We start from the raw sequence: 22430 nt of genomic DNA, 5'->3' as shown, positions 1-22430 counted from the left end.
GGAAGCTACTCTGCTCATGGTAGCCTAGAAGGAGGGGGGCAAGGGGCTGCAGGAAAGATGCACCCTCCCTGGGCAAAACCCAGTGACCCACCTGCCTATAGTCACTACCCATTCAGTCCATCCAAACTAGGATGGATTGATTATGTCACAGCTCTCAGATCTAATCATTTCACCTCTACAAACTTTCTGCACTAACAGAGGAGATTTTGGGGTCACCTCATATCCAAACTATAATACATGCAAAACCAATGTGAAGAATTATTGAGAATAACTTTCTTTTGTACAATATTTCCTCTTTTTCCTATTGAATTAAAGAGGAAAATGATATAGTCTTGGTTTGACATGTTTATAAATTATTTGCTCACTTTTTATTAACTTATAGCATATGAAACGAAACAAAAACAAAGTATAAAGAACTATATTATGAAAGGAAAGTATGGTGGGTTAATGTTGTAAAGGCCATCGGTGCTTAGAATGTACTAGGGCACCTGGGTGTGTGTTAACATACTAAATCCTCACAGAAGAGTTTATTGACTTAACAGATTAAACTTGGTTGAAAAGGCCTGCTTGTGTTTCTTTATATTTTTCTTAACAGCTTTAAAAAAATACCCATTTTTGTTATTTTCAGTGTCTCAGGTTATGTTAGTCAGCTTTCTGTTATTTCAACAAATAAATACCTGAGACAATCAACTGTAGAGAGAAAAGTTTATTTTGGTTTTTGGTCTATACTTTTAGTGATTAGTCATAGACCTCATAGTCATTGCCTTGTCCATGATCATTTGGCTCCATCGCTTTGGGCTTGTGGTAGCATCATGGCAAGATGTGTGGTGGGGCAAAACCATCTGTTTCATGGCCAAGAAGTGAAGAAAAAAGAGAGAGGAAGAGAGCAGAATTCCATAATCTCATTGAAGGGCACACCACTAAAGCCCTCCCACTAGGCCCCACCTCTTGAAATTTCTGTTACTCCCAATAGCACTAAGCAGAGAACCAAGCCTTTACCACATGGGCCTCTGGGAGACATTCAAGATCCAGACCATAGCACTGCTGAACAAAGCAGCACTAGTTAAATAAACAAATCATTGTTAGAAGCAAGAAAAAAAAGCATGATTTGCTAATTTTTAGATAGATAAATTTGATATTCATACAAGAATTTTTTTTACAGGTTTTCACAAATATCAGTACTGTTTATATTCAGCCAGTTAGAGCCATCTCTATACATAAGCTAGAAAATGCACATTGATTTTTACATCATTCTTAGCATCAGTCTCTATGGGGAGACTTACACAAAAGGTTTGCTCTTAAAGATTTAAACTTCAAGAGTATTGAGTGAAGTATTCAAAGAAAACATGCCAGAGACAATTAATTATAACTTGAAAAAGAAGCAAAACAAAGCCAAACAACCATCCAGAGTTGGATGGGTGGTAGCATAAAGATTCTATTGAGGCAAAGGCCCTAGCATCCCTCTAAACCTAATGAATAATCAATGTATTATTGCTATTGACTGATAGAGCTTTATGTGACTGCTTATTAGCCTTTATTGTATATTTTCTTCTTATATTTGGCATTTGAATGATTATTATTTGTGACAGAATATGAAAAGAATTATGATCTGTGCCACAAATATGCACAATATATATTTTTGGTTAAGATGATTTTCAAATTTGGTACCTAATTTTGTTATGCAAAACTTTATCCCCAGTGCAGTTGATTCTCTCCAATAATTCTTTATTAAAGTTTTAAAGTGATACACAACTTTAAATTATGATCAAACACTGTAGAAATGCTGACATTGAGAATCTCTCTAGTCCTTCTTAAGTCCTTCATCTTTATAAAGGTGGCAATTATAGAAGGTTGACTTTTTAAACAACTTTCAAATTTCCTTTTATTACTAAACATTTATATAACACATCACTGCCATTTTTCTTCTTTTAAAAATTTCTCTTCTTCCAATGGCAGGTGAGAGGTTGAAAATCTGTTGGGTATTGGGAGCTGAGAAGGAATCTTTTGACCTAAAACTATAAAAGACAGTCATTGTTTCATTTAATCAATAGATATATGCATATACATCTCTCTCTCTCTCTCTCTCTCTCTCTCTCTCTCTCTCTCTCTGTGTGTGTGTGTGTGTGTGTGTGTGTGTATTTCATCACTTTCTGCATATTAGTGGCTTAAGGATAATTTGCTTGTTAGAAGACAAAATGTTTTCAAAACCATTTAAGCAAACATGGGGACTTAATGAGGAAGATACATGAGAATCTCATAGGAACCATAGCTGGGTGTGTGGTTTATGGACACAGTAGACAATAAGATCAAACTGATTTATATTTCCACTCTTCAGGAATTGTGGATTCCTTTGGCTTTTTGTTCAGGTCATTTTCCTTTCCCTTTTGCTTTACAGATTGGCTTTTCCTAATTTGGTTAGTGCAGATTTGCTTATAGCTCAGCTTTGCCTGGTCTCTGAGTCTTTAAAAGAGATGAAGTAGGATTTCTGTGTCCTGATCCCAGATTCTCATAAGAACCAGAGTGATAGACTGGACCAGCATGAGACAGATGACAGCTTACACCTCTAGAAAGAAAGTTGTGTAAATAAACAGGGCAGTGAGAAAATGTGCACATAGTGTTGTGAGATCCCAGGGGGGGGGGGCCTTGGGAAGTTTAACTGGAGCTGAGACTTAATAGAGTGATGAAGGAAGGTGGGAAAGGCCCTAGGAAGGAAGTACAGCATAAACAGCATGAGGGGTGTACAAGGCAAGGTGTGTGAGTGTGACAACAGGCAGCTCCGGACAGCAGGAGGGAGACCAGAGTCCAGTCATGGAGGAAGTTCGGGGTGATGCCAAGAGGACTGTCCTTGGCAACAACTGCAGTGCCAAAGTCATCATTGACTTAGTTTCCTTCGTAGAAAAAAGTGGTGATGGATTCCATGGAACATATTATTTAAAAGTGAAGATTAAAAATATTCAAGCCACTTGGTATTTTTTAGGGATCACTTGATATTAATAGTAATTTTTAAAAAATAATTAATTAATTTTAATTAGGTATATATGACAGTAGAATGCATTTTGATTCATTGTACACAATCGCAGCACAACTTTTCATTTCTCTGGTTTTACATGATGTTGTGTCGCACCATATGAGTAGTCATACATGTACCTAGGGTAATAATGTCCATCTCATTCCACCATCTTTCCTGCCCCCATCCTCCCTTCCCTCCTTCCCCTTTCCCCAACAAAGTTCCTCCATTTTTCCCATGTCTCCCCCATTATGGATCAGTATTCATTTATCAGAGAGAACATTCAGCCTTTGGTTTTTTGGGATTGGCTTACTTCGCTTAGCTTTCGTCTTCTCAAACTCCATCCATTTACCTGCAAATACCATGATTTTATTCTCTTTTAATGCTGAATAATATTCCATTGTGTATATATACCACAGTTTCTTTATCTATTCATCTATTGAAGGGCATCTAGGTTGGTTCCACAGTTTACCTATTGTGAATTGAGATGCTATAAACATTGGTGTGGCTGTGTTACTGTAGTATGCTGATTTTAAGTCCTTTGGGTTTACACTGAGGAGTGGGATAGCTGGTTCAAATGGTGGTTCCATTCCACATTTTACAAGGAATCTCCATAGTGCTTTCCAGAGTGGTGGGACTGCAAATTGGTGCAACCAATCTGGAAAGTAGTATGCAGGTATTAATGGAAATTTTTAAAAGCATAATGGAGAGATAGTTCTGAGATTTTACTATAATTGAATCCTATATATTTGTGAAAATTGAATATTATCTCAAATAAAATTTCTTATATGTTTACTTGTATCTTTAAAGAATTTTAATATTTAAAAAAATAGTTAGGAACCTTCAGGGTGTGATTGCTTTTCTATCTCACAGGATGGAAAACCTATATTATGACCCATACCTATTGATTTAAGCATGTAAAAATTTAATTTTCTTCGAAATAACATAGAAATTAATGGAAACGTTCTTATTTATCCAATATGCTAAGTATAATTTGATTTCTAGCTGCCATTAATGGGATCATTTCTAAACACCAACAGTTGGATATAGTTGGTTAAAATGACTGTTGTCTTCTGGCCAGTAAGATTTAAGATTTTGGTTAGAAGAGAAGAAATATAGCCCCTCAAAATTGGTAAATTGGAAATAAATGAATGCATTGGCAGTGGTGTCTTCTTGTTATTACAAATGCATCAACATTCAAAAATTCATAATTACCAATTTTGATAATTTATTATAATACTAAAATAGCAGCTGGTTTATGTTGATAAAAGTACATCTAAATTTCCTTGAAGAGTGGGGGAAGAGAATAGAGAATCATTTCATTGATAGTTTTGTGCACAAGAATTAACATAAAGAGCATTTATTAAACACACTCCCATCCGGATTATTCCTGTGTACCTGGTTGGTATGTAAAGCTCAATTAATTGCATGGTATGACTTGAAATTTAACTTTGCTTCTTGAAGCCAGGCAGCTGGTAAGCTTTGTGTTAAAGCAGATGATTGCTTTCTTCTTGGCAAATAAAATGAACAGATACAAAATAAATATATTGTTCTGACTTGAATATTAGGACGTTCTGCAAATTAATATTGTCTGGTTTTTATTAAGTGATGTGTCAAGTGCATCTCACCATCATACTACAGCTATTAACTGTCAAGAATTCACTTTGATCAAGATTTTCTGACAAACTCTATGGTATCAAACCTCTGAGAAGCAGGGCTTGAATAGTAAGAAACAGTGTTTAGCTTTCGCATAAGAAAACTGCATAATGATTTGAAGGGTTGTCCTGTACACAGACACACACACACACACACACACACACACACACACACACACACATATATGATATATATATATATATATATATATATTATATATATTATATATAAAACATTTAATACATATAATATATGCATTTTATATGTGTATATATGTATGTATACACACATATTTCTCCCCCTGAATTTCCTCTCATTTCTCTTTAATCATGATGAAGGAGCATAGCCTAGGTATTAGGCACCCAGCCTCAGTTTTATCAATTAGTGTAGTATAAACTTTGGTGATTTCTTCACTCCCAAAATGAAAATAATAGAATACAGCTTCATAAGGTAGGAGTAATAATTAAATGGAATAAAGTATAGAAATAGTTTTAAAAGGTCCAGTACAACTTAAAAATTCAATAAACATTTATTGGTATTGTTGTTGTTATTATTATTATTATTGTGCAGTAATCCTAATGGGGCTGATTGCTTTTTCTGGAACTAGGAATGGGAAAACACAGCATCAGATGAGCTTCCTCCCCAATGAATCTATGATGTTATTCTTCAATCTCTTAAAAGTTTTGGATTAATGTTTCATTACCTCTCAGGCATTGGGAAGGAAAAGAAATTATTATAGAGTGTCTACTTTGGGCCAGGAAATTAATCCATTTCGCTGTTACTGTGTCCTTAAAAAGAAGACCTATTTTTTTTCTTCCCCACACTTACAGGAGGTTGTCTGACTTGCATAGACTTGCACAGCTTGAAAGTGACAGATTTAGGATCTGAACCCAGATCCTGATTACACCAGGCAGTCTGCCCCACAGCCTTGAGATTGAGCCCTTCTCTCTCTTATTTGACAATGGAAAGTGCTCCACAGGCATGGAGAGCATTGTTCTGATCTATTTATCTCCTTATCTTGGGGTTCCAAGTGGCTTTAGCTAATTTACACATGTTGGACACTGATAATTTGCTCCGGTTTCATCCATGTCATCATTAAACTGGCAATACATGAGATTTCACAGTCTAGGTTCAGCAGTTTTTAGAAGCACCTCACTCACCCTGAAATGAAATGAGAAAAATGTCACACCCTAGGTCTAAGAAACACTCTAATACATTTTTGAACTGTAAAGTGATAGCCAGTTCACTGATAGAATTAAAACCTGGGTCTTGATACTATATCTGATGCATTTTTGTTGAATTATTCTGTTGCTCAGTGAAATAAATTTATGTATAACATTTATGGAGGATGAATTATTTTTGCAAGGTTATAATTACTTTATGGGCTTTTGCCCAGGACCTTTCAAAGTGAATTTATGGCTGTGCAAACATTGTCTGTGGGCATGCAAAAATGAGGTTTCAGTGTAATTGGTCATGATTGTGCACTGTTTTTAAAAAAGTGAGGCAGTTACTTTAAGTAAGAGAAAAATGTACATGAGGTCTATCATGCCTCCATCATGAAATGAAGTCTTATAATCCTAATTATATATATATTCCTTCCTTTTAAGTTCTTTAACCTAGAACATACTATTTCTTTTTAAGTCACATTTTAAAAAATAGTTCATTCATAAGCTTGTTAAACTATAGGAAAAAAGTACACATAGAAAAATAAAACAAACACCTGTATTCCTTCTACCCCCACAAAATAACTTTGAACATTTGGAATTCTTCTGGTTATTACAAGATGAAGCAATGGAGATAGATACATTTGTTTTCCTTAACTACATTTAAAATATTTCTGTTCCTCTCCTTTCTTCTCACAGGAAAGTACTAAGGTGAGTCCAGTGTCTTGATTTCCAGTCGGATTGTTTTTGAGACCTTGTCTATCTTCTCTAAATTATCCAAGAAACTGCTTCAACCTCTAGGTTATCAGGTTAAACAATAAATTCCCTTCCAGAAAGGAGTGGAAGAAAACACACTATAGGATTCCCCAGACTTTACCTTTTCTTGGTCTCCTCATTCACTAAGCATTCCCTGGCCTAGTTTCACTGGATCATATTTACCCCAGAGAGATCTATGGAAGTATAACCCTAAATTCTTAATGATTGACTCAGATTATTACTGTTTCTCAGATGACACTGAGATTGTAAGAGTCTCAGAGTCTTTAACCTCATCTCTAAGCTTCTAGTCTCTGGGCAGATGGAAGCAATTCCTAGATTTTTATCTTGTCAGAGGTCATAATGCCTAATTACCTGAGTTTTCCCTGATTCCTAGGTCATCATGCCAGTGGGAACTGTAGGGAAGAAGAATTGCCTGTGTCCTCTCACTCGTCCATGGGAAGATCCATGTACTTGTGCTTAAATGGAATACCAGGGCCCGTGCCTGTGCCTCATGGATGTCCTTCTGATTTTCCTTCATTGCTACCAGAAGCCTAAGTGTCCTGGGTTTTGTGCTAGCACAAAGATTCTCATCCTTATTCTTGACATTGCCTAATCTGACATCATAGACCATCTCAGTGTGTGGATATGGAGTGGGCCTCCCCATGCCTGCATCTCATTGTCTCTCCTTTGTCTCCCATTGAAAAGGGAGCATCCCACTGCACCTCTTTCTGTTGCTGTCATTGTCTGCCCCTGCCTCTAGGCACTGTGGCCGACTGGTTAAGAGAACAAGCTCTGGAGACAGACTGCCTGTGGCTGAGTTTCAGACTCCATATTTGTGGATGTGCCTGCTTGCTAACATGTTTTTGTAATGTCCAAATCAATACTCAGGGTGCTTTAATGGGCAACCATGGTTACGCCAAAGCAGAGAAACTTCTGAGTTGACTGACATCATGTTCCCACGGGAGTTTGAATGTGGTGATACTCTGCCTTCTTGTTCTCACTCTCAAGTTTCAACAAGTGTCCTTTCCACTCTCTGTTTTGTGCCCTTTTTTTTTCTTCTCATTTTTGTGTTTTTTTGGTGTTTTCACTTGTGCTGAAGTACTGCCTAGTGTTCCTAACTTAAGAAGGCTGCACTGGGTGCAGTGGTATATGCCTATGATCCCAGTGGCTCAGGGAGGCAGAGAAAAGAGGATCTCAAGTTCGAGGTCAGCCTCAGAAACTTTTAGTGAGGCCCTAAGCAACTTGGCGAGACCCTGTCTCAAAATTTAAAAAAAGGCTGGAGATGTAGCTCAGTGGTTAAGTGCTCCCGGGTTCAATCTCCAGTACCCCCCCCACTCCCAAGGAAAAAAAAAAGGAAAGAATAAGTCTTCACATGAAGAGAAGAAACTCACTGCTCTGTACACAAGGCCATGCAGGAAAGTACAAAAGTAACATCTATGTGTTTTTTTGAAGCTACAGAAAAAATTAAAACATGGTTCAATTTGTGAATTCACAAGATAATGACACACTGGAAAAAAAGTGTAGTGGACAGCAGTGTTGTGAGGTGGAAATCCAAGAAACTGAAAGTACGGTCAGAGAAATGTTTAGCCCTTTTGGCCAGTGCTGGCTGGCTCACACATTTCAAAAGGCCATGCAGCATGAAAAAAATGTTAAACTTGTAGGCAGGGCAGGTTCTGCAGATCAGGAGACTGTAGGAAAATAAATAAATAAATGATACCTGCCAAGCATTATACTGCAGGGTTATGAGGAGGAGCGACTTTTCACTACAGATGAAACTGGATTCTTTCATAAGCACATTGGCAAATGAACCCACCCAACACAAATGGCCTCAAAAGCCCTGGATTTAAATCATGCAAAGACTGCACAATTATTTGTAATAAATATATATTAAATCAGGTGTCAGAAACACACATAACGCAAGGCATGTATCTATCAGTTGACAAAGAGATGTGATCAGAGGATTGTTGAAACTTGATCTTTCATCTCCCCTTGAAGAAATGGCTCTGTGTTCACTAATTTAGTGTTTGTTATGACTTCATGAAACTTAAACATAGCAAAAAAACAAAAATTGATTTCTTATCAAAGAAGAGAAGAGGTTTGCACAATTATGGAGTCAGGCAAATACATTGAAAATCTCTATGGCAGACCAGCTAGCTAGAAACTCTTGGGCAAGGACTGGCAATGCAGTCTAGAAGCAAATCTCTTGTTCCTAATGGAGGCCTCAGTTTTGCATGTAAGGTCTGTCTTTGAACTAATTGCATGAGCCTTTTCCAGATTATCAAGAATAATTTCCCAAATGACGGCACTTTTACATTCCCACTAACACTGAATTCCTATCACTGGGCTTCCTCAGCAGCAATCAACATTGTCAATCTTGTAACTTTCAGCCACCCTAATACATATGTGGTGGTGTCTCATTGTGGTTGTGATCTGCATCCCTGATGATTAATGATACTGAGCACCTTTCCAAATGCTTCCATGCAAAACAGTCTGCTAACAAATGTGATCTTTTAAATTTTTTTCAGGTATGTATTTTGCAAACAATTTCTTTATTTGCTGCTTGTCTTTTTATTCTCTTAACATTGCCTTTGGAATTCTAAAAGTTTTTTTTTTAATTTTTTTAATTGTAGATAGACACAATACCTTTATTTTATTAATTTAGTATTTTTATGCAGTGCTGAGGATCGAACCCAGTGCCTCCCATGTGCTAGACAAGTGCTTAACCACTGAGCTACCACCCCAACCCTGTAAAAGTTTTTAAATGTAGAAAAAAGCATAATAAAGTAATTACGGGTGTTAGCCACACCTTTGTAGTTACACTAAATTAATGTGTGATTTGATAAATGGGTTCTGCAGTCTGTATAAAACTAACCACGACACTAGCCAACATTTATCAGGTCTTTATTATGTTCAGGCACTGGTATCAATGACTCCATTCGCTTTTAACCCTAACAACAATCTATTATGGTTGATAGTATTATCATCTGCATTTTATAGACAAGAAAACAAGGCACAGTAAGCAGAAGTAACTTGCTCAGGTTGGCAGCTGGTGTGTGGTAAAGCTGTAAATCAGTCCTCTGATAGTCTTTACTTTCGATCAATTCCCTCACTCACCTTTTATAAAGACAAACTAGCTATGGCAGGAAACCTCACAACTTCAAGGATGGATGAAATTTCTACCTTAAGTATAGCACGTCCTGACCGATGTTGAAGGTTAATGCCAGGCATCTAAGAAGGTATTGCTCTCTCCTGGGTTTTGCCTTTGCCTCTTAATTTAGGCTCAGCCTGGGTGTCAGGAAGCCACAGTCATTATGATATGATTGGTTATCTAATAAGTACACATTTTTACTAGACTGAAAAAAGCTAATACTTGTGACAGAAGCCGAATATTTTTGAAAAACCATGTTCATGCAAACAGATCCACAAAATTATGTTCTGACAATGTTTACACAGGATTGAAAGAACCCTTGAGGTCTCAGGTAATCCCTGTAATCACAGTATGGCTTAAAGTGGTTGTAAGGAAGCCATTACATGCCCCTAAGCAGCAGGGTCGATGATTGCTAGAAGCAGCTATTATAATTGTTTCAGTTGTAGAAAGCAAAACAAATCAAAAGAGAAATGCTAATTACCAACTACTGAAATAAAATAAAATAAATTACTGAAGTAAAATAAATTTAGATAAAATTGAGCTTCATAAAAAAATTGATAATGGCAGTCCAATATAAATATCATAGAGAAAGTGTCACTGTCCAAAAGATTATTTCTTTAGCTATTGTGATGAGGCAATTTAAAATATTTTGTTTGTTTTGGTTTGTTGAATTTGTAGAACTCCAAAAATAATTTGTGATCTTCTAGTGTATGGATGCAGGTCACCCATTTGCTTACTGATGCAGCCACAAGAAGGAATTTGAAAACGGTGAGGGAAGTTGAAAAAGCAATGTTATCCTGGGTGGATACGAGGGGTTGTCTGAGAAACACAGGCAAACTCAGATCAGGCCACTCTACTTCAGGACAGCATGTGAGCTTCAGGCCTGTCAGAGGGGCTGACCTAGCTAGATGTTGGAGAAGATTCACTTCATCCCTGTGGGGATCATACTTCCTGTCTCCTGAAGTATATAGGAGGCACCTGGAAGAATAAGACAGAATGTCATCCTGCATCAGCAAAGAGTGAATCACGGTTCAAACAGATAGCTTTTGGCTGCTCAGTGAGGCAGCAGATGTTTCAACATATATTTTAAGACATGTCATATACTTAAGAGAATAGTTGATCGTTGCACTATAAAAAAGGTGCAAACACTTGAGCCCTATTCTCAGAAGTAAGCTATATTTATTTTCCCCAGTGAAGTGCTGAATGCAGGTCTTCAGAGAAATTTAAGTGAGCAGTCTCAGGTATGTTAATGTTCAGTGGAAATTGCTATAAAAAGGCTAGGCCTTGTGTTGTCGACGCAGAGAAATGGGAAGCGCCTGAGATAAGCAATGGAGGGAGCAGAGCAAAACAGAAACAGGTGAAGAAAAGTGGAAGGTGTTGAGGATAGAAAAATGACTGTTGGCACAGAATCTGAGGGAAATATTGATGGGGTGAAGGCTCAAATAGAAAAATAGCATCTACACAGTTCAGGCTCACACGGAGGCACACAGCCAAGCAGATCACAAATTTTGTCAGATCATGGCTAGGAGGAGGCAGAATGTGTGCAGAAGGTGGAAATTTTAACTGCAAATGTGCTTCTCTATAAAGAAAAGGGACATGAAGGGGGTGAACAGCTGGGACCTTATCTGACCAGTGTGGCTCTCTCTACCAGTAGCAATGACTGGTAACTTTGGGCCAGAGGAGTGAAACATAGAATAATAAGTAAACAACTCCCTGGGGGAACACAGGATTTCCTTTTGATTATGGTTTTATGTCAACAAAAGGCACTGAGGTCAGAGAAGCACTGGGCCTGGGGACTGACTCTGGCCCACACTGTTACCCTCTGGGGTTCTGAGAAGGTGGGAATGGAGAGGGTGATGAAGAGTCTTGGAGTCAGACTGCTGGGTCAGATGCAGCTCTGCCACCCTCCCGTGGGTGACTCTGTAAGTTCCTTAACCTGTCTTGGTTTTCTCATGTATAAAATGGGAATGATAACAACATCTGTCTCATAGGATTGCTATGACAATTAAAGTAGCTATGTGACATTATATTTTGCTAAGTTTTTTGTTATGTTATGTTATAATTAAACTAAATCCCAATGCCTGCCAAGAAGTGGGACTCTTTAAGTATAATGTGCCCAGCTCCCTTTCTGGTTAGATACTTTTGCTTTTGGTTATTTCATTTAAGCCTCACAGCAGCCTATACAAGTTGTATTTATTATTTATATGTTTTTTCTATGTAAGAAAATTGAATTCGGAGGAAATAACTTGTCCAAAGTATCACGTGTAGTTACCATTTGAATCCAGGATTGTCTTGACAGAAGTCTGTATTTACATGCTGTGAAGATCAACATACGTGAGAGTGGACACTGGGACTTGATTGGGAACCTACAGTTAAGTACAGAGGCGAGAGTCTTGGTTCTGGAGGCCAATATAGGGTGGGATGCTGTGGCTGTGTAAGAAACCATTTCAAATCTGTGGTGTTACACTAACTTCAAACGACACTGAGAAGACCGAGCAGAGAGGATGTGGGATAAAGGACCTCCTCCCTCTAGATAGGGTTATGGGAGTTTTTCCAGGTGAGTGATTCATTATGTAACTCTACACTGAGACCCTTCAATCAGACCCAGACCCTTCTGTGAGATTGATAATAAAAATTCCTACATTTTGATTCCTTGATATATACTATGAGGAAGTTGCCATTCTCATTTCTGTGTTACAGATGAGGAGACTGAGGCCTGCAGATGGCAGAACCAGAATTATAAAGGGAATCGGGCCGGCCTCAGAGCCTATGACCTTGGCAACAACTGTACTGTCTTTCTTGGGCATCCACAGACTGACTGATTTCCTCTCCTACTGTCCCTCTGCAGTAGCTTCCTATTACCAAGTATCTCTCCTTACTGCCGTGTAAAGTGCCTGTGCTTTCATCCACCCTCAAACCTTCTCCTCCATAATTTCTTTTGGCATAAAGCAATCCATTTTTGTACTTTTTCTTGAACCACTTGCCCAGTTCATCGCAACTTAACTGAGAATCTATGGCATGTCCTGCTCACTTATTCAGCAATCCTGTTTGCTAGTTTGTGCTCTTGTATTACCAAAGCTTGAGATTCATGTCTTCTTTTTTTTTTTTTTCTGAACAAGATATAATGTTTAATAATGTGGCTCACACATATTAGAACAACAAAAAAAGGGCACAGCAAATCTTGTTCACTATGTAAAGAAAAATAACAAGTTGTTATCATTGACTATATTGATGATATATTTCATCAAATCAAAGACATTGTCAATTGTAAGACAAACCATTGGTTTCAGAACAACTAAAAAAAGAAAAACACTCTCAATTGAAAAACCACTATTCTAAGTACTACTAAAAAAAGGAAAAATTTTGTGCCAAATGCATTGTAATATAATGCTTTCTAACTACATTAAATATGAAGCATCTCAATTTTATTTCTCTTAAAATGTAAAAAAAAAGAAAACAGAAGGAACTATAGTAGGTCTATCTTTTTATCTTGAATTTTAGTTCATAAAATATGTTGAGAAACTTTTTTCCTCTCCCATTCTTTTTTTACCATATGATTTATTTTTATTTTTTTAGTCATACATGACAGCAGAATGTATTTTGACATATAAAACATACATGGAATGTACATACATCAATCATATTGTCTATTCTATTCTGCTGCCCTTCCTATCCTCCCTACTCCTCCCCTCCTCTCCCATTCCTTTCTCTCTATCCAATCTAATGTGACACACTTTATTTTTCTTTTTCTCATCACAACATCATATATGTATTCTGTATAACAATGAGGTTCTCCTTCCATCTTCCATGCAACTCCCCTTCTCCCTCTTTTTCCCTCCCACCTCTCTTCCCTATTTAGTGGTAGTCTTCTTCTCATGCTCTTCCTCCCTATCCCATTTTGAGTCACCCCCTTATATCAGAGAAGATATTCGGCATTTGTTTTTTAGGGATTGGCTAACTTCACTTAGCACAATCTGCTCTAATGCCATCCATTTGCCTGCAAATGCCATGATCTTGTTATTTTTTAGTGCTAAGTAATATTCCATTGTGGTATAAATGCCACATTTTTTTAATCCATTCATTTATTGAAGGGCATCAAGCTTGGTTCCACAGTCTAGCTATTGTGAATTGTGCTGCTATAAACATTGATGTGGCTGTGTCCCTGTAGTATGCTCTTTTTAGGCCTTTTGGATATAGTCTGAGAAGGGGAATAGCTGGGTCAAATGGTTATTCTATTCCCAGCTTTCCAAGGAATCTCCATACTGCTTTCCAAATTGACTGCACCAATGTATTGGTGCAATGTATTAGTGTACCTTTTTCCCCACATCCTCGCCACCACTTATTGTTGTTTGACTTCATAATGGCTGCCATTCTTATTTGAGTGAGATGATATCTTAGAGTAGTTTTAATTTGCATTTCTCTGATTGCTAGAGATGGTGAGCATTTTTTTGTATATGTGTTGATTGATTGTATATTCTCTTTTGAGAAGTGTCTGTTTGATTGTATATCCTCTTCTGAGAAGTGTCTGTTCAAGTCCTTGGCCCATTTTTTGATTGGGTTATTTGCTTTTTTGTTGTTTAACATTTTGAGTTCTTTGTGTACTCTAGAGATTAGAGCTCTATCTGATGTTTGAGGGGTAAAACTTTTTTCCCAGGATGTAGGCTCCCTATTCACCTCACATATTATTTCTCTTGCTGAGAAAAAACTTTTTAGTTTTAATTCATTCTATTTGTTGATTCTTGGTTTTAACTCTTGTGCTATAGGTGTCTTATTAAGAAATTTGGGGCCTTCCCCCATGTGATGAATATTAGGGCCAACTTTTATTTTCTATTAGACTCAGAGTCTCTGGTCTGATTCCTAGCTCCTTGATCCATTTTGAGTTGACTTTTGTGCATGGTGAGAGAAAGGAATTCAATTTTATTTTGTTGCATATGGATTTCCAGTTCTCCCAGCACCATTTGTTGAAGATGCTATCCTTTCTCCATTGCATGTTTTTATCACCTTTGTCTAATATAAGGTAGTTGTAATTTTGTGGATTGGTCTTTGTGTCCTCTATTCTGTACCATCATGTCTTCTTTCTGAACTTTCAGTAATCCTTACTTTGCACATTGTCCAGCTTAGTAAGTATCAATTAATTGACTAATTTTAGAAAAAGAATAAAATAATCAAGAGAGATAATTATCTGAAAACATGAAAGAAAACAAACTTATAGAATTATACTAGAGGTCACAGATTCTGGATATTAGAATAAAAAAGCTTTTATCACTTTGATAATTTCAATGAAAAGAAAGTGAATGGATGCAGAATGTAGAGTCAATGAAAAAGATATAATGAAAAGACAAAAAAAATGGGTAGAGCATAACAGAGTCATATTGGAGTTAGACATAGGCCCCAAATCCTTGAATGTACAACAAAATGTGGCAGTTAGAGTGACAGGAAAAATATGTACTTATTAAATATCATTTCATTTCTCTTATGTGTCTAATAACTCTCCTCTTAAATAAAATTTAAAATATCATTATATTATTTGATTTTCTGGCTTTATTCAACTAAATAAAGGTTAATTGAGAAGTAAAATTGCTGATATTAGATTTAGAAAGTGTTATTGTCTTCTTCTAATGATTGGTTACACAGGAGTAAGCACTTTGTAATAGTCATGTAGGTTTAAAGATTTACTTAGTTTTTAAAAAAATTTCTTTACAAACTTAAATTTTTTCCTTGATAATTTACCATCATGTGTCAGTTAACCAGCTTTCCATTACTATAACAAATATCTGGGATACCCAACTGGAAAAGAGACAAGGCTTATTTGGGCATGTAGTTTCAAATGTTTTAGTTCATGTTCATTGTCCCTGTTGTTTTGGGAATGTGGTAAGGCCTATTGTAAAGCAGTATATCCTGGAGGAAGCTTGTGGTGGAACAAAGTTGTTCATCTCACGTCATGGAATCAAAAAGAAAGGAAAAGGAAGAGATCAGGTCTTACAATCCACTTTGAGGATGTGCCCCCAGTGACCAAGGTCCCACCTCTTAAGGTTTGTACCACCTTCCAATAGCACTGGGCTGGAAACCAAGGTTTGGGGCCTTTTTGGAGTTTGCAGACCTAAACTGTAAGAGTGTGTCTATGAGAAATTTTATATATCCTTTGCTAGACATTTAGGCTTCTATACCCCATTTCTGTACTTGTTGAATTAAATCTCTTACTAGGACATATAGTTTACTGATAGAATGTCAAAAAACATATTTTCATTATTAGTTTTAATTCACTTTCTTAGGAATATATAGAATTCTGTTCCTATTTCATATACAAATAAAGATGAACATTTCCAAGAAAATCTAAGATCTCTAAATGAACCATGACTTTTCCTCTTTTTAAAAAATCTTTTTCACCTTTTGCTTTCAAATGTCTTTTGAGGAAAGAATATAATATTTTGTAGCATTATTGTATTATCTTGCATAAAAGGGGGGTTTAAAAGAATTTCTCAAAGAGACTTTTCCCAGTTTTTGAACCAATTAAGTGGAATTTCTCAATGTGCTACCCACCTTATTTAAACTCCAAATAGCTCTGTACAAAGTTGTTTATTAAGACGTGAGAGCATATGAATTATTATTACCCAGTTTACCAGTTCTTTTAAATGTCTACAATTTATTTTAATATGGAACAGCTGGAGAAAAATCAGGTGAAACCGCTGTTGGCATGGAGAAACAATTAAATCATCTTCGTGCTAATACCATCCCCAGCTGCAGATGCCAACACTGTCACCCTCCAGTGATCTTTCTCAGAGATGGTTCTAAATGTAGAATATCTGCTTGTTTGCAGCTAACCTGACTGTTTTAAAGTATAAGATGAAGAAAAGGCACAGTAGCATCTCCTTGTCTCAAGTATGGGCATTGTTTTTTTTTTTTTTTTAATTGAAGTCAGATGTGGAAGGATAATTTTGCAAGGCACTTGAGTGGTATACGTTCCTAATAATGTATTTAGCATAATCCTCTGCTGTTTAGGTGAAGAAATGTGGCTGTTTTTTTCTACAAAACATTTTGAAAAAGCCATATCAAAACTTTGCATGTGGGATAAGTCTTGTATTATCTTGCATAAAAGGCAAGCCCCTAAAAGCCCATTTCTATATCCACTTAAAAAATCTGAATCAGATAAAATATTTTTAATGCCTCTGAATTTATTAGATTGGAATAAGTGGATTTAGATAGAAATGTAGTTTCTGTTTCAATAGTGCCCCTTCCTGGGCTCCCTATCACCTAGCCACTTATTCTAGGAATATCCCCCACTGGGTGGCTTTGTCCCCACACTACTCTTGTTCCTTTCAGGAGGATCTGCCAGTCTCTTTCCCATCTGCCTGGAAAACACTCTTAATACAGAAAAAAGAAGAAAAATTAATATGAGAGTAAATGTATCCATACATTTAAATGAGTGCCAGGCTCTGGGCTAGGTGTAGAATACATGCCTGCAAGATCAAGGTCTTTTTCTTCAGCAACCAAAATCATGCCTGCCACAGAAGTCACATAACTAGATGGAAACCCAGTATATGCACGACATCCATTACAGGAAAAAGAAGGCACACTTAAATTTGGGTAATTAGAGGTTTGTTCATCAAGCCATATATATGCTCCTCTTGGGGGTTGGTTTAGTACCCCAGGCTAGTGAGAAAAGAATTGCTGTATTCAACCAGAGGCCTGAAGAGTAGCGGGAAGAGAATAGTACCTAGACCCAGAAGGGAAAAATCTGGTGTAAATGTCTCTTAGAGAGGTACAAGGAACAACACATCTATCTTAGGCAGGGAGGGCACTACAGGAATAATACCCTGACCTTCCTTTCCTTCCTTCCTCCCCTCTCCCAGCAGAGCTCCCGCTGAAATCCAGCTGCAACCAGAGAACATGGGAGCATGCTGTTGACCCCTAGGACAAGCTTCAGGGCAGAAAGAACAATGAATCAGAGTGAAGAAAAGACTTTGATGGGAAACAGATGACACCTAGCAAATCCAGATAAAATGCCCTGCCAGCAAGAGCGCCCCATCTTCTAGGAGACAGAGTAGTAAACAGATGTGGTCAGCCTGGCTTGACAAGTGCTCCATATACTCTCATCATGCGACTGGAGGTCTAATCACAGGTACCTAACTTGGAGGGAGAGGAGTTGAGGGATTTACAGGAAGTACCACTTAATTTTGAATGATGAAGAGTTTTCTTGATGAGAAAACTAGTCCATTACAGTAAGGAATTTACCTGGCATGCACGGGTAGGCCTTGGCCTTCTACTGCACCGAAATAACCTTATAGTACTTCAACTACAGACAGTGTTGATGGGTCTGTGGTCTGTGATGGCTCAAGTCAAAAGCAACAGTATTCTGTAATTACATGTAAGATAGGTGAAGGCACAAAAATTGTCAAAACCACAAAAATGGCCAAATATTCTTCTATCCTAGATAACATGACTGTCTGCTTCATCTAGCATTACAAATTACAGATTTTGCCTTATTCCATTTTTCCACCTTATTGATAAGAAGCTCAATCATAGAATAACCCCCACTTCCTGATGGTATGCATTCCTGAGCCAAACTTTTCCCACCCACATGCACCCAGTACTACTCCCAATCTTGTAATAAGTCCTTCCTAACATTTAAACTTAGATGACCCAGGGGTCCCCATGGTGTGTGTTCTTCTTGTCTGGGATGAGTAGCAAGAGACTCAGCTGATTCAACTGCAGATGATCTCCTGCTGGCTTCTGCATGTACGATATTGACACTGGCTACAACTGAGAAAGGACATTTTAGGTTACTGGTGCAGCATGTAAAAATGCATTGGATGAAGGAAAAGTGATACACTGGCAAAATGACAAATAGTTCACAGTGGTTGGACCTATTTAAGTCTATTATAGGCTCTAAACATACCTCCATGCATGTAATTAAAATAATTTTCCCTTGCTTGTTTAATTAGGTGAGGAAAACAAATAACATATAAAAATTGGAAGAGAATTTTACATTTTGAAATAATCCAGAACTTACCTGTAGTTAAAATAGCTTCTTTCTAGATTTACTGATTGCAAAATTACGGTAGATTTATGGAGCTGTATTTTTCTAATTGTTTTTTGTGTGTGGGGGGGGGTGAGATGGAAATGTGGCTTGATTTGTGGGTGTCCTAAATATGTTTAATTTACCTACTGGGTGATCCAAAACCCTGTGGGCATATGGCAAAATACCAGACGAGTAGGAAGCAGGACCAGATAATAAGTGGCCTTTTATATAGAGCCAAGAAGTTTCTGTTGTTCTTTGCAGATGCAAAGAAATCACCAAATCAAGCGTTAAAAGCCTTGCATAATTTAACCCATTTAAAGCACACACACACACGTTTAAAGTTAATAACTTACTTTTCTGTCTTAAATAATGAAAATAAGAAAACTTAATTTTCTCTTCAGATCATCATAAATACAAATATTAAAATAATAATTGCTAAAACATATAGAATTTACTTCATATTGAGCATCATGCTAAGCACTTCGAACACATCTGTTTGTTTAATCCTGTCAAGAACACTTTGAGGTTGGTATTCTGATGGTTTTGCAGAAGGATTGAGAAAGCTATTAGGGATTTGTCTAGGGGCACCCAGCTATTAAGGGGTACCCAGCTAGTAAGGGGTACCCAGCTAGTAAGTAAAGAAGCAAAGATTTGAACTTATGAGGTTTGTCTGTAGAGTCTGTGGTCTGCTTGATTAGAAGAGTGACAACTGCGGGGCGGAGCAAAGCTTTGCCTCATGAATTCCCTGTCATAGCTGATTAGTGCTAGATCTGAAAGTGGAGCCCCGGATACTTATGGCGCCACATTATGTCATTTATTTTGGGCTTTGAATTTCCACCCACAATTGTAAAATCATCTCTATGAAGAACTTTCTAGCATCTTACTTAAGCGTTAGCTTGCTCTCTGTCTTTTCCCCTCCCACAACCAGTGTTCCTACTGCTAGATTAACAAAATAAACTTAATGCTGTGTGGCCAGTCAGGGCTGTGCTTAAATTCCTAATTTTCAGACTGCTTTGCTTTCCTAATAGCTGTGGGGCTCTACTAATAGAAAGTGATAAGCCCTCTCATTACCAAGCTTCAGAAAAAGTTTCATTATTATGGTTCTCTAAATTTCCAAGCTTTTCTCCTATGATTTAGGGGCTCCATCTCACTGGAATCCACAGCTCTATTCACTATGCAAATCCCAGGATTTGTGTTTCAGGTGACCAGTTTGGGTTCACAATAATGGGCTTCCCCCCCCCACTTTCTTCCTTTTGCTTTGATCATGCAAAGCTCTAGCACACTCTCAATAAATTATGCAAAGAATTTCTGCAGATGCAGTGTGCCTGTGGCATGATGTGAAAAGATTTCCTTGCTCTGTTTTGACGTTTTGTGCAATTTACTTGCATTTGGCAATGCTCTCAACCAAGCACATGACATAGTAGTGTAATCCTCTGCTGTTAGTAGTGCCTCCTGGAAGATTGTGGAGAAGGTTTTTCACTGTCCTGACACCCTGTTTATGTAATTCATTAGCTCTTAACTACAACTAGGGCTAATTCTAAGTCATGAAGATATTTGGACAAGATTAATCTTTTAAGTGTACATTCAATTTACAAGTAGAAACAAATCCTTGCACCTTTGGAATGATCTCTATATTGGGCTTGTTGAATGAATTGGGTACCTAATTTTTCCCTATCTATGTTCAGGGATGTTTTTATTATGTGCTATTTATTTTAGTTATGATTTAGGGTTCGTATGTTTAGTATTTAACCTGGAATGGGACTTTTAGGATAATTAGAGATTTGAGGTGCCAAGTACCAAAAAATGTTAGAAAATTAGTGATGGATGTTGTAAGAGAAGAGGGTTCCAAGAGCCCTCAAAGAGAACAGCCTGAATCTCTCTGTCTATATGTCTGTCTTGGCTAAATGATCTCCATTCCTGCTTGAGCTACAGATCTGGAATAGGTGAATGGGGCTACTAAAAATCTAGAAAGCATATCTCTGAGGTAGTCTTAAGGTTGGGAAGATGATGGAATCTTTGTTCCTATCAGAGTAAAACGTTTACATATCTTGTATGACTCTGAAAGCAGCTTTTAAAGTATGGTAAAAATATCAAAGACATATATTGAACAGGCAAAGGTTAGGACATATAGGTGAGGTGATTTCCCAAGAAGCAGGCTGCTTCTCCCCTCCCAGACTGCACCTCCTATGTTCTGCCCACCATTGCCTGGCAGACTCAGATAGCAGGAAGCAGCTCTTTCAGGATTGTGGGATTGGGTGTCCTCTGAGACTGCACTGTGTGTTTTTATGGATCAGTGTTAGATGAACCAGAACCCAGTGCATTTTGTTTTTTTTTTTTTTTTTCCTTTTGGGCCAATACTTGGCAACTCTGTCAGGCTGTGGAATCCTGAGTTGGCATTGGGAAGTGTTGGGTGTTGCAAAAAGCTAAGAGGCTGTAATGAAATTTGTCTCTCAGCCAGACAGCCTGTTATTTGAATTCAGATTCCTTTCTTTGAAATATCACTTGCATGTTTAAATATGTGCATGCATTTTTGAACTTGAATGTTTTCATTAAAAAAGTGGGGCCCATTTAAGTTGTCTCTTTTCCCCAACGTCTTCCCCAGTATACTTCTGACAACTTTGAAGTGTTGTACATGGAAGATGGGGTATACTGTTGCACAGAAGACTATTGTACAATAAATCAAATAAACACCTTTTCAGAAATTACAAAAAATTTAATACTGTAGCATCCAGTCTTCACAGAGCATTCAAATAACATTTGTGGGAAAATAATCATTTTAGAGTATGTTGGAATTTATTTGGATGTGGTGTTTTATAAACAAGATTATTTACTAAGTGTTTGAATTGTGCCTTAATTAGATGTGCTCTTATGATTTTAAATGTGAAGCAATAATATTTCAACTTGGCAGAGAAACACATGAGTTATGAAGATTTTTAGAGTTTATTTCTAATAACAAGACATCTATAGAACTTTTTTGGGGGGTGTACTGGTGATTAAACCCAGAGGCACTTAACCACTGAGCAATGCCCCCAGCCCATTTTATTTTATTTTTTTAAAATTAAAGACAGGTTTTTGCTAAGTTGCTTAGGGCTTGACTAAGTTTCTGAGGCTGGTTTTGAACTTGAGATCCTCTTGCCTCAGCCTCCTGAGCTGCTGGGATGACAGCCCACTGCCTCTATAGCATGTTTCTCACTAGCATTCATGTACCATTATGTATTCTAATTTGTTTCACTTAAAATATTCTAAAGTATTGAATATATAACAAAATTATGCTGAAACTCTTGATAAATTTTACATGGATTAGAATTAATGAATATCTCTGTATTATATATCTTTCTGCCAATATATTCTTTTCCAACTCCTGCAGCAAAACCATAATCCTGAATTTTATGTTTATCTTTTCCCCCTTTTTTTCCTTTACGGCTTTATCACATTTGTATCTCTAAAAATATATTTTTAAGTTTTTGATTTTTTTGAAATTTAAATAAATTCTTATTCTGTGGGTATCATTTTTGTGATTGCCTTTTCACTCACCTTTATGTTCCTGGCATTCATCCACATTTTTGACCTTAGTTATATTAGTTTCCTTTCAATGCTCTATTTCATTATACGATTATGCATTATATCACCAAGATGTTATACTTATACTATAAATATTTGGTTTTCCACTATGTAGCTACC

This window comes from Spermophilus citellus (genome assembly GCF_964194105.1).
Source record: "Spermophilus citellus genome assembly, chromosome: 10".
NCBI lineage: Eukaryota > Metazoa > Chordata > Mammalia > Rodentia > Sciuridae > Spermophilus > Spermophilus citellus.
This window is presented reverse-complemented; position numbering follows the sequence as displayed.